This window comes from Protopterus annectens, chromosome 1.part0, assembly GCF_019279795.1.
Source record: "Protopterus annectens isolate FY-2018-M chromosome 1.part0, PAN1.0, whole genome shotgun sequence".
NCBI lineage: Eukaryota > Metazoa > Chordata > Ceratodontiformes > Protopteridae > Protopterus > Protopterus annectens.
The window spans coordinates 377723192-377737405 of record NC_056725.1 but is presented as its reverse complement, the minus strand read 5'-3'; the positions used below and the strand labels follow the sequence as shown (position 1 = coordinate 377737405).

Genomic DNA, 14214 nt, shown 5'->3' with positions numbered 1-14214 from the left:
TATTATTTCATTGATTACCATATACTGGTCAACTGGATGCATGGATTGGAATCCTGAAAAGTGCAGTCTGAGGTTCTGTAGTTTGATAGTTAGCCGTGTATGCTAGAGTAGCTTTCTTGAACATTTCTTTTATAGTTCCATGTGATTTATCATTAATAATGGACAAAAAAGATCTCTGATTGAGATCCCTTATAAGATCCTCCAAAGCTAGCTACAAAACAAAATCACCACTAAATCCAAGGACAACCACAAAGCATTCTATAGCTATGTCAAGAATCTAGATGGCAACACCCAGATCTGCTCTGAGTTACAGCACAAAGGCAGGAAAATTACTGAACCAACTGATATTGCCAACATCCTGGCAGATAGGTTCAGTGCTAACTTTACCCCCCTCCCACCCCCTAAAGGGCCCATATTTATACAGGAAGAATGCAGAGTCCCTGAAATCACAACTACGCAGGTAAAAGCTGCACTCTCTAAAGCCAAAAACACAGCATCCATGGGACCGGACAACATCCCAGGCTGCGTTTTACACTAACTTCAGAACAAACTGGCTCCACACTTAAGCACCATGTTCAGTAATAGTCTCGCATCAGGGTTTGTGCCCACTGAATGGCGCACAGCAACAGTTATCCCAATCCACAAAGGGGGAGCCACCACTGATCCCAGGAACTATCGACCTATTTGCCTGACGAGCCTGGTCTGCAAGGCCATGGAACATATCATCATGGAACTCATCAACAAAGACATTGGTAACCTCCAAACTCTGGATCCCTCTCAGTTCAGGTTTGTGAAAGGCAGATCATGCCTCCTGAACCTGATCAACATCTTTGAGGCAGTCACCAAAGCCATGGATGAGGGTAAGGTGGTTCACACAGCCTATCTTGACCTCGCCAAGGCTTTCGACACCATCCCCCATTCTGGAATTATAGCTAAACTCACTAAACTAGGTATAAATCCCTACGTCACAAGGTGGGTTGCCAACTGGCTCACTAATAGAACCCACACTGTAAAAGTTGCAGACTCCAAATCTGACCTCAAAGCAGTGACAACTGGGGTACCACAGGGTTCCGTCCTGGGACCTCTCCTGTTTGGTGTCTACTTCTCTGAAGTACAGGCTAACACAGAAGACCTCTGACTAATGAAGTTCGCAGATGACTGCAAACTAGGAGCCGTAGTCAAGTCCCCAAATGATGTGGACATCCTACAGAAGGGCCTCACTGAGACAGATGCCTGGTGTCAGAGCCATGGCCTCAAGCTCAATGCCAAAAAGTGCAGTGTCATCCTCTTTGGTAAAAACTCTGTACCCATGAACTACCACATAGGCAGCAATCTACTTAACACCAAATGCGTGATGAGACCTTGGGACCCAGTTGGACAGTAGTGTCTCCTTTGATAGTGGCATTGCCACAGTAGTCAGGAAGTCCTTCTACGTGGCACACCTCATCATAAAAGGGTTCTCATTCAGGAAAAAAGAGGTCATTGTTCCCCTCTACTCGACACTCATTAGACCCATTATAGAGTACAATGCCCCTTTTGGAATGTACCTCACAAGACATCTGCAGCAGCTGGAAAGGCCACAGAAGTACCTCACAAAGAGGGTTACTGGCCTCAAACAAATGCCCTACACTGACAGTCTCAAAAAACTCCAGCTTTACTCCATAGCATATCGCTATGTTCTCTGCCTAACATAGAAAGCTATGTCAAACCCAGGGCTGTTGGATGTACACCTAAAGAAATCCCAATCCCTCCGAGCTACACACTCCAGGGACCTAAACCTTGTCACCACAATAAACAGGACACGCTGGAGGGATAGATTCCTGTTCCAGAGACTTTCTATACTCTGAAACAAGCTACCCATCTATGTCAAGCAAAGTTCTTCATTAGCACTCTTCAACAAAAATCTTGATGAGTGGATGGGCAATAGGAAATGTATCCCGGGGATCACTTCTGTGTCTCTGCTCGACAGTGGCACAGGAAAATAGCTTTCTTGGGTGGCGTAAGCCATGGAACCTTGTTGGCTAGGCTTACATAGGCCCGTAGGCCGATAACCTAGTACCTACTTATGAACCTATGAAATGAAGTATTGCTTCACAACTATGCTAACTGGTTTCTTTTTTCCTTACATTTCTGCTGTAATACTGAAAATTAGCTAGTACAGTCTGTGTTTTGGTTTTGCTTTAGTATCTGTTTGCATCAAATGCACTGACTCATTACAGAAACCTGAGGATCAGGTTCCTAATAAATGCACTAGTTTCTCTAAAAAGAAACCGGAAGTGTATTTAGCCTGATGATGTAATCTGTTATTGCTGGTTATGTGGGCTAGAGAGGTGTTTGTCTTTTATCTGGAACAGTGTAATACAAAGGAAAACGTTCTGGTTTAGCATGGAGGCTAATTGTTGTGGTTCAGATTACTGCTGTTAGATTTCATATAATCACTAGTTCCTGTACTAATGTGTGTAAAATACATTATTATGGTTGCAGAAACTGTATGAGTTACTGACAAAGCACTTGGCAGGTGATCATCTTTGTAGCACCACCGTAACTAGTGTGACGTGGTAAATTTTGTAAACACTATGTTCTAGGCATGTTGCTGGTCTCTATTAAGCATCAGCAGAAGCTGTTAACACATATTTTGGTAATACATAGCAATTACCAATGTATTTCCCTGTCAGTTGGGTAGATGTTTTCTTGCTAATAATGTGTCTCCTGATAGCCTTCTTGCTGAATTTAACAAAAAAAGTCGGATTTTACATTGTGTAATTTAATTTGTTTGCTACCTTTAAATACTGCAGCAGGTGTTCCTTGTTTTTGTGCATTCACTAGACATGTATGTGGGATAAGTCCATTTTATCAACGGCCTTTTCAAAAAAAAAAAAGAAAAAAAAAACTGAATCAAGAACTGGCTATTAGATTTCAGAAAAAGCATTCATTTCATGGAGAGTTTTCAGGACGAGTCCTACAGAGGCACTCAACTTCTTTACTTACATTGACACACAGGAAGTTTGTCTTGAAACCAATTTTGCAATACTGGGAGTGGCAGCCTCTTCCCATACTCCCCCTTCTACTTGTATATATAAACTCCAAGATCACAAAATCATGTAGAAAAGGAAACTGGCAAAACTCTCTACATAGTAGCATTTTTGTCTGTCCTTGATGTTGTGATGTATAATTTGGTTAAACAGGTTACTTTGTGAAACGGCATCTAAAACCTGGTTTACACTGAGGTGTCACTCAGTAAGGTGTGCTCACACACGTGCTTGTGTGGATGTGCACACATGGCTTGGTGTGCTGTTCAAGTATCAAGAAAAGTTGTTGAAAATATATAACACGAACCACCAGAAGGCTGACCAAGATGCTCCAGAAAAAAGTTTATTGCATCAGTTAAGCGCTTTCATCTCAGTGCCTTGACAGTTTGCATAGTCTCCTCTGGTAGATGTCATTTCCTTATGATTCCTCCTGTACTGCAGAACATTAATGCAGGTTTAGGGTTGATGTGGAGACTGTGTTCTGCAGTACAGGAGGGACCTCACAAGGAAATGACTTGTCTACCAGAGGAGAATATCCAAGCTGTCAAGGCACTGAGATGAAAGCGCTTAACTGATGCAATAAACTTTTTTCTGGAGCATCTTGGTCAGCCTTCTGATGGTTCATATTGTATAGTGTTCGTTTGCTTCTGGTTATAAAGTTGTTGAAAATCTTTGTCCAGTCTATCATGTTATTTAACATTTTGTGCAGTATATATAATCTACTAAGGACGCAGCATACTTCTGACAAGACAGCACCAGTGTAGGCAACTTTCATTCATCTATTCTTCAGTTACCCAGTTAATCCAGTACATAGTCAAAAGGGAACTAGAGTCTATCCCAGCACTCATTTGGTACAAGACAGAGGGAACCCTAGATGGGGCGCTAGCCAGTTGCAGGATGAAGGCACACTCGCCTGGCATCCTCAACCAACAGTCAGTTTGGAGGATCAGCAGTTCATGTATAGGAAGGCCTTTGGTATTTGGAAGGAAAAGGGCCACCTAGCAAAAACCCATGATGATGTGGGGAAGATGTGCACACTAAATATTTCACCTTGTACCCCCATAAGTATGAGTACTGCGGAATCAGTTCATGTGTAGGTGCATAGTATACCACTATATAATCATTTATTTTAGATCCAAAAATACTTGAAACTGATCAGAATGTTCCACAACTCTAAAGCATTCCTTTCTAGATTTATCGAATACAAAATGTCTGCTGCAAATAAAGCTAACTCTTCTTGAGAACCATACCAGTTATATTCTTGAATTTGTGAATCCCTTATTTTCTTTGCCAGTTGCTCTAAATTATAATGGGGAAAGAGGACATCATGCCTGGTTTCTCTTTTCAGACATAAATTCTTCTTATTAACCCTGTTATTGGGAATGCAAATGCTACCATTGTTCTACTCATAAAATCCAAGCTGACTCTATTGATGCTTTTTCTTCATCAAGACTCACTGACAATAGCAGTGTTTTCTTACACTGTGCTTCCCTCTGGATCATTATTCTATTAATTTTGGAAATGTTTGCCTACTCTTCACAATACTACGTTGATCATTATCGACTTTAGTAACATCTTTCCCGTATTTTCAAGTAGTATAGACATGAACACTTTATAATCATGATTTAAAATTGAAATGGGTTAATATGATGCTGGGTATGAAGGATCTTTACTCTCTCTGTGTAATCACAGCTTCCTTCCAAGATTCTGGTGCACCCCCACATCTTTCTTCTATGATGCTGGTACATCCACCTTTAAAATACCATTAAAACTTTTCAGGTCCTTATCACCTTTTGTTCCCTCCTAACTTTCACATTTCCATAGGAATATGATCAGTTCCTGGAGGCTTCCCTGTTGATTTATATATTACCGTTTTTTATCTCATCTCTTTCTATCTTAGCTATTCATTGTTGAGCCTCATCTTCCTAACTTGGTATAATCAAGTCTTTCATAAATATTTCCATTTTGCTTTTTCTTTGTTCCCTATTCCTTTGCTTTATCCAGATTTTCTTAAAATTTCCAAAATATCCCTAATAATTCTGTAGGATCCCTGACTCTTTCTCGTCACAGGCTCCCTAAGTTTGGCTTCAACTCTCCCTATTTTCTGTTGGCTAAGAGGTTATGCTAACAGTTTTTTTTCAGTTTGGTGGTGTTAACAGCAACTTTAATAAACTCATGCATGTTATTAAATTACCCCCTAGTGTCAATCTGCAGTCACTCCTCTTATGTGCACCCCCCCTTCTTCTGCAATACTTAAACATTTGTCCATTTCTCTTTTTTAATAGCTAAGAAGTAAGAATGACATTGTGTAATTTTTGGATAGTTCTCAAAATTTTCAATTACACATGCTCCTGTGAAATATATATATCCAGTCTAGCCCGTGTACTGTATCTTGGGACAATATGTACATTTTGTCTGAGTACCTGCTTGCTAAGTCTGTATCATCTATACCAAATGTTCTGATGTGCTTCAGACATTTGCCATATGTTGTTTCCCTTGTAGGACCCCACCCCCCGATGCATCTTCATTATTGCAAATCAGATTTCATTCTCCAGCCATTAATAATAATCTTTGCTGAAGTCTCATTTTTTTCAAAAATTAAGCTAAGTAGTTTTAGGTGGAATATAAATACATAACAGCATATTTCTTCTACCCTGCCAGTATCTCTTTGCTACCATAAACCTGACATTGTCTTTTTCTCCCCTCTTATGTCACGATTGGAGCTCATCTCAGCGTTGTTCCGTTTTCCCTGCTACTCTGATGACATTCCATCATGAAATCCTTTCTTTGTTGAATTTGAATGCCCATTTCTGCCCAAATGCATCTCCTGTTACATTGCTATTTACACCCTACACTTTTTAATATAATTCAGTACTCTTTGTTTTTTTTTTTTATCCCCTCCTATACCTGCAAGGCAATTTGCATCACATGGTAATATTGACAAAACAGTCATTCTGATAAACAGTTACTTGCACATTATAAAAGACATTTTCTTAAATATTTAAACTGAAAAACGCCAAACAAACTGTGGAAAGACAAAAAGTGCAAAGAGAGCACCCAACCAGAATCCGATAATCCCACGACTACAATGTGTCCAGATGAATGAATAGAATGAAAAGGCAGGAACTTTGGTCTTCAGCGTTAGAACTTTAATTTTTAAACAAGCACTTTCGGAAGGCTTTGTATCCTTCCTTCTTCAGACGAAACAAAACACTGAGTTACAAAACAACTCCCCATTAAATAGGGTGATAATTAATTAATTAATGACATCACAATTAAAATTGATCTACTATAATTTCACTAAATGCCTTAATGTTGTTTAAAAAAAGCTCATTTAAAAATTTCTCCATAGCTTATATTATCCAGACAACTAGTTATACGCTATCATAGATGTTAACCTACAACCCTCTTAAAAATATCAAACTACAGGTTTTAATATAGTGTGAATGCACTTAATCTGTGTACTCGTATCTAATAAAGTATGTTGGGCACAATAAACAAACACAATAGTCTTCGTTTCATTATTCAAAGACAACTTGTTATCAAATTTTCTTCAGGCACTGTTTAAAAGGCCGGATAGTAGACGTAAATAATCCTGACGTCTAAATGATAATTTCGTGCCTAGATGTATATTAAGTATAATAAAAAGAGTAACAATGGTACGAAGATGAAATGTTGTTTATACCTTTTTAACCTGTTTTATATGTATTTATTTATTTAAAATCTATAATAATCTATAATATTTACAAATGGTTAATCAAAAATAAATACATACTAAAATGAATTCCTACCAAAATAATAAATATATGCTAATATAATATAGTATAGTATAATGTAAACAGTTTATGCGTATATTAATGTTGTGATATATACACCCTATACTTATTATAGTTACTATCTCCTTAAAGCTAAAAGTTTTAATATACAGGTTAAAGAAATAGATTCATTTAAACCTGGATTTATATGTGCGGCCGTCCTTATTTGCCAAAGCAATTCCTCTTTCTCTAACAGGATTTGCCATGGGCCTGACCTAGAATCATCCTTAATTTGTTTTAAAACAGCAAAGTTAAAAACATGATCATGATATTCCATGATATGGCAAGCTAATGCATTGTTAACGTCTTTCCTAGTTATTGCATACAAGTGTTCGTATATTAAACTTGCAAGGCCCGCTCGGTCTTTCCTATATAGAAAGCCGGGCATTTCTTGCAACTAGCTACGTAAACCACCGCTTTAGAAGCACAGCTGAAGTTTCCCAAAATCTTATATTTCTGTCTATTTATAAACACATTGTTCCCTTCCTGTATAGATTTACATTGGTGACAAGATCCACACTTGGTCATCCCTTTTATCCTTTGGAAAGCGGTTTTGTTATTCCTTTCTAGCAAGGATTTCAAGCTAAACCCTTTTCTATAAGTTATCCTTGGTGAGGCTCCAAACAAATGCTGTAGATGTTTGTCCTCTACTGTAATTGCCCAATTCTTTTGTAGAATATTTCTTATGAAGTGATGGTCAACTGAAAACGTACATAAAAATCTAACTCCAATGTTAGCTGTGTTAGTGTTTCTATCCTCAGCCAAAACCCCATCTTGGTTTACAACTGAAGGCAGTACTTGTTTACATAAAATAGGTTTAAAATGTCCTGATTTTCTTTTGAACATCACTTCAGCTTTAACTTCCAATATCAAGGGCCCAGGGTAACCTCTGTTTGTAAACATATTACTCAAGTTACTGCGTTCGTCCAAAAAATCATCATCTTTAGTGATCATACGAGCTGCCCTTACCATCTGTCCTTTAACTACTGCTCTTTTTTGATGGTAAGGGTGACAGCTACTAAAGTGAAGGAAACCATTAGAGTAAGTGGGTTTACGATAAATTTTACTAATGAATCTAGACTCCCTAATGTCTTTACTTAGTTTTATGTCTAGAAGACTGATTTCACTATTATTTACCTCATATGTGAAGTTTAAAAAATCAGTAAGCATTTTTATGTCTTCTATGAAGGGTGTTAACATATCCAAGGGCCCTTTCCATAACAAAAACATGTCGTCCTGGTACCTAGTATACCAGGCGACATGTTCTTTAAATAGGACATTGTTGAATAACAGTGTGTTTTCCCATTGGGCCATGACACAATTGGCAAATGCTCCCCCACATGGCGATCCCATAGCGACTCCTGAGGTCTGCCTATATGTTGCACTATTGAAAGCAAAGAAGTTATATTTTAACACCAGCTCTAATAGAGTTTCTGTTGTGTTGATGATGTTTTGCTCCACTTTTCTAAATTCAAGAAAATCCCTGACCCATTCCAATCCTAATTGTTGTGGAATGACAGTATACAAGTCCTTCACGTCTACAGTCATAAGTATTAAACTTGGGTCAAAAGGTATCTTGTTAATGCTTTCAAGGAAACTCCATGAGTCTCTGCATATCTGAGTTTCTTTTTCAATAAATGGCTTTAAGATACTGTCTACATATTTGGCACAAGCTACTAGGATAGACCCTCTACCGTCTACAATGGGTCTGAAAGGGGGTTCATTAATAGATTTGTGGATTTTTGGAGCGCCAAAGAAGGATGGCAATCTAGGTGCTAAGACATTCAAATAGGTGTAAATGTCTATGTCTATTAAATTTTCTAAAAACAAGTCTTCAACCGTAGCTCTAATCCTATTGTATGCTGTGTTGACCTCGCTTAAGCTAATCTTCTCGTATGGACCAGTATCCAAATGGGTGGATAATTTGTTATTATAGTCCACTTGATTCATAAATATGAGGCCGCTACCCTTATCGGGTTTCATAACACGAATATTGCAATCCTGCAATAGTTTAACAAAGTCACGTTGTTCGGTTGTAATATTGAGCTTGCCTTTACTGTTGTTTTCCTTGCTGGCAGCCAAAAATCTTAAGTCAAGTTCACAAGATTTCTCAAAGGTCTTAAGGTTACTGACCAAGGGTGGATTGAATAGGCTAGCTATTCTGAAAGGTTTTACCAATGAAGAGTTTTTACCTAATACAGCAGAGAGGTTTAGCTTACGGACAAACAGTTTTAGGTCAATGATGGTCTTGACCAAGTCCATATGGGTGTCTGGAACGAAAGAAAGTCCTTTCGAGAAAAAGTCAGCCATTTCGGTAGTAATGTTGAGGGAGGTGTAGTTAAAGATCTTAAAATCCCCCTCAGTGCTATAAACAATGATTGGCTGACTTGTTCTTATTATCATTTCTTCCTCTGATTCTGTTTGTTCTTTAGGGTCATTTGATTCTTGTTCGACCTCAGGTTCCTTTGATGTGGGTTCTGGCCCTGTCCAAAACCCTGGTTATATTCTGCCCCTACTAAGCCAGTCTTAATGCTGTTATTACTCTGCTGTTGTCCATTGTTGTTACTAATTACGTTAAATTGGTGAACTTGGTCTTGATCATTATCTAGGTCTATACCAGCCTCTAGAGGGGGATCATTGTTGTTGTAGCCTTCCTCTAAAAAAACCTCCAACTGATGGATATCATGGCTGTCGTTACGGGTAGTCTTCTTGTTCGAGTTAAGGAAAGACACACTAGGTTTGTTCTTAGGTTGTCCTATTTGTGGTGGCTTAGGATAGGCTTTGTTATCTGCGTATTGTTGAACATCCCTCATGATTTTCTTTTTCTTATTTTCACATAGTTTATTTGTGGTAGCTTCTATGCTTGAAAAAATACGAGAATAATCGTATTTATAGCGTAGAAAATCATGATTATTTTTAATTTTCTGTTCTAAGTCAGCCAAATCCTTTTTATAGTCATTGACTTGTTGCAAATAATAGTCAGTTAACATTTTAATGTATTCAAAACTATGCCGGTCAAACAGCGCCAAAAGCTGCTTGTGAAACTGTGAGCCTTCCACTAAGCCCACGGGGAACCGCCATTGCCTAAGCCCTTTAGGCACAATCTTTTTATCTAGGCATTCATCTAAATAGGCGATCTCTAACTGTAATTTTTTGCATGTAAATAGTTTATAATCAAACTCCCCAATCAGCGTAGCAATGTTGTTTAAATTAAGGTCAACAGTTCTTTCATTATGCATCACGCCCCCTCCACTAATATCAAAAGTAAAAAAGTTTTTTCTGTTTAAGTAGGAGGTTACCGTGGGTACAGAATCATTAAGAGCTGTTACAGTACCTTGCGTTGTGTCATTGCCTGATGCTAAGGCATGCCCTTGCCCTGCTGGAATACTAACTGCATCCGTTGAAATGGGGCTTGTGACATCCGTTACGGTACTTTGTAATCCTCTCACTTGCTGACAACTTCTATTTTGTGTGCGAGCTCCAGTTTCGGCCACTTTAGCAATCGTTATTGCATCTCCGGTGTTGTTAGAATGGTTGTTGTTTATTTTTGCGACATTGTCCAGATTATCGATGCGTTGGGTGAGCGTGTCCATCCGACCCAACAGCATCTGTATTAGGGTTGTGAGGTTGGCGTCGGCTTTCGCCTCCACGCCATCCAAGTTATCACTCTTATCGTTACCCATGTTGGCTCCGTCTTGGGAGAATAACAGACTCTGCGATGTGGAGCAACCCTAATACAGATGCTGTTGGGTCGGATGGACACGCTCACCCAACACATCGATAATCTGGACAATGTCGCAAAAATAAATAACAACCATTCTAACAACACCGGAGATGCAATAACGACAAAGTGCTCAAACTGGAGCTCGCACACAAAATAGAAGTTGTCAGCAAGTGAGAGGATTACAAAGTACCGTAACAGATGTCACAAGCCCCATTTCAACGGATGCAGTTAGTATTCCAGCAGGGCAAGGGCATGCCTTAGCATCAGGCAATGACACAACGCAAGGTACTGTAACAGCTCTTAATGATTCTGTACCCACGGTAACCTCCTACTTAAACAGAAAAAACTTTTTGACTTTTGATATTAGTGGAGGGGGCGTGATGCATAATGAAAGAACTGTTGACCTTAATTTAAACAACATTGCTAGGCTGATTGGGGAGTTTGATTATAAACTATTTAGATGCAAAAAATTACAGTTAGAGATCACCTATTTAGATGAATGCCTAGATAAAAAGATTGTGCCTAAAGGGCTTAGGCAATGGCGGTTTCCTGTGGGCTTAGTGGAAGGCTCACAGTTTCACAAGCAGCTTTTGGCGCCGTTTGACCGGCATAGTTTTGAATACATTAAAATGTTAACTGACTATTATTTGCAACAAGTCAATGACTATAAAAAGGATTTGGCTGACTTAGAACAGAAAATTAAAAATAATCATGATTTTCTACGCTATAAATATGATTATTCTCGTATTTTTTCAAGCATAGAAGCTACCACAAATAAACTATGTGAAAATAAGAAAAAGAAAATCATGAGGGATGTTCAACAATACGCAGATAACAAAGCCTATCCTAAGCCACCACAAATAGGACAACCTAAGAACAAACCTAGTGTGTCTTTCCTTAACTCGAACAAGAAGACTACCCGTAACGACAGCCATGATTTCCATCAGTTGGAGGTTTTTTTAGAGGAAGGCTTCAACAACAATGATCCCCCTCTAGAGGCTGGTATAGACCTAGATAATGATCAAGACCAAGTTCACCAATTTAACGTAATTAGTAACAACAATGGACAACAGCAGAGTAATAACAGCATTAGGACTGGCTTAGTAGGGGCAGAATATAACCAGGGTTTTGGACAGGGCCAGAACCCACATCAAAGGAACCTGAGGTCGAACAAGAATCAAATGACCCTAAAGAACAAACAGAATCAGAGGAAGAAATGATAATAAGAACAAGTCAGCCAATCATTGTTTATTGCACTGAGGGGGATTTTAAGATCTTTAACTACACCTCCCTCAACATTACTACCGAAATGGCTGACTTTTTCTCGAAAGGACTTTCTTTCGTTCCAGACACCCATATGGACTTGGTCAAGACCATCATTGACCTAAAACTGTTTGTCCGTAAGCTAAACCTCTCTGCTGTATTAGGTAAAAACTCTTCATTGGTAAAACCTTTCAGAATAGCTAGCCTATTCAATCCACCCTTGGTCAGTAACCTTAAGACCTTTGAGAAATCTTGTGAACTTGACTTAAGATTTTTGGCTGCCAGCAAGGAAAACAACAGTAAAGACAAGCTCAATATTACAACCAAACAACGTGACTTTGTTAAACTATTGCAGGATTGCAATATTTGTGTTATGAAACCCGATAAGGGTAGCGGCCTCATATTTATGAATCAAGTGGACTATAATAACAAATTATCCACCCATTTGGATACTGGTCCATACGAGAAGATTAGCTTAAGCGAGGTCAACACAGCATACAATAGGATTAGAGCTACGGCTGAAGACTTGTTTTTAGAAAATTTAATAGACTTAGACATTTACACCTATTTGAATGTCTTAGCACCTAGATTGCCATCCTTCTTTGGCACTCCAAAAATCCACAAATCTATTAATGAACCCCCTTTCAGACCCATTGTAGACGGTAGAGGGTCTATCCTAGTAGCTTGTGCCAAATATGTAGACAGTATCTTAAAGCCATTTATTGAAAAAGAAACTCAGATATGCAGAGACTCATGGAGTTTCTTTGAAAGCATCAACAAGATACCTTTTGACCCAAGTTTAATACTTATGACTGTAGACGTGAAGGACTTGTATACTGTCATTCCACAACAATTAGGATTGGAATGGGTCAGGGATTTTCTTGAATTTAGAAAAGTGGAGCAAAACATCATCAACACAACAGATACTCTATTAGAGCTGGTGTTAAAATATAACTTCTTTGCTTTCAATAGTGCAACATATAGGCAGACCTCAGGAGTCGCTATGGGATCGCCATGTGGGGGAGCATTTGCCAATTGTGTCATGGCCCATTGGGAAAACACACTGTTATTCAACAATGTCCTATTTAAACAACATGTCGCCTGGTATACTAGGTACCAGGACGACATGTTTTTGTTATGGAAAGGGCCCTTGGATATGGTAACACCCTTCATAGAAGACATAAAAATGCTTACTGATTTTTTAGACTTCACATATGAGGTAAATAATAGTGAAATCAGTTTTCTAGACATAAAACTAAGTAAAGACATTAGGGAGTCTAGATTCATTAGTAAAATTTATCGTAAACCCACTTACTCTAATGGTTTCCTTCACTTTAGTAGCTGTCACCCTTACCATCAAAAAAGAGCAGTAGTTAAAAGACAGATGGTAAGGGCAGCTCGTATGATCACTAAAGATGATGATTTTTTGGACGAATGCAGTAACTTGAGTAATATGTTTACAAACAGAGGTTACCCTGGGCCCTTGATATTGGAAGTTAAAGCTGAAGTGATGTTCAAAAGAAAATCAGGACATTTTAAACCTATTTTATGTAAACAAGTACTGCCTTCAGTTGTAAACCAAGATGGGGTTTTGGCTGAGGATAGAAACACTAACACAGCTAACATTGGAGTTAGATTTTTATGTACGTTTTCAGTTGACCATCACTTCATAAGAAATATTCTACAAAAGAATTGGGCAATTATAGTAGAGGACAAACATCTACAGCATTTGTTTGGAGCCTCACCAAGGATAACTTATAGAAAAGGGTTTAGCTTGAAATCCTTGCTAGAAAGGAATAACAAAACCGCTTTCCAAAGGATAAAAGGGATGACCAAGTGTGGATCTTTTCACCAATGTAAATCTATACAGGAAGGGAACAATGTGTTTATAAATAGACAGAAATATAAGATTTTGGGAAACTTCAGCTGTGCTTCTAAAGCGGTGGTTTACGTAGCTAGTTGCAAGAAATGCCCGGCTTTCTATATAGGAAAGACCGAGTGGGCCTTGCGCAAGCGAATATACGAACACTTGTATGCAATAACTAGGAAAGAAGTTAACAATGCATTAGCTTGCCATATCATGGAATATCATGATCATGTTTTTAACTTTGCTGTTTTAAAACAAATTAAGGATGATTCTAGGTCAGGCCCATGGCAAATCCTGTTAGAGAAAGAGGAATTGCTTTGGCAAATAAGGACGGCCGCACATATAAATCCAGGTTTAAATGAATCTATTTCTTTAACCTGTATATTAAAACTTTTAGCTTTAAGGAGATAGTAACTATAATAAGTATAGGGTGTATATATCACAACATTAATATACGCATAAACTGTTTACATTATACTATACTATATTATATTAGCATATATTTATTATTTTGGT

General features: G+C 38.4%; 1 protein-coding gene across 2 annotated transcripts in view; it reads left to right on the top strand.

Annotated features, from left to right (window-relative positions):
* MSH2 (mutS homolog 2) overlaps positions 1–14214 on the top strand; it is a 1108457-nt gene that overhangs the window by 319484 nt on the left and 774759 nt on the right. The window lies entirely within an intron of this gene.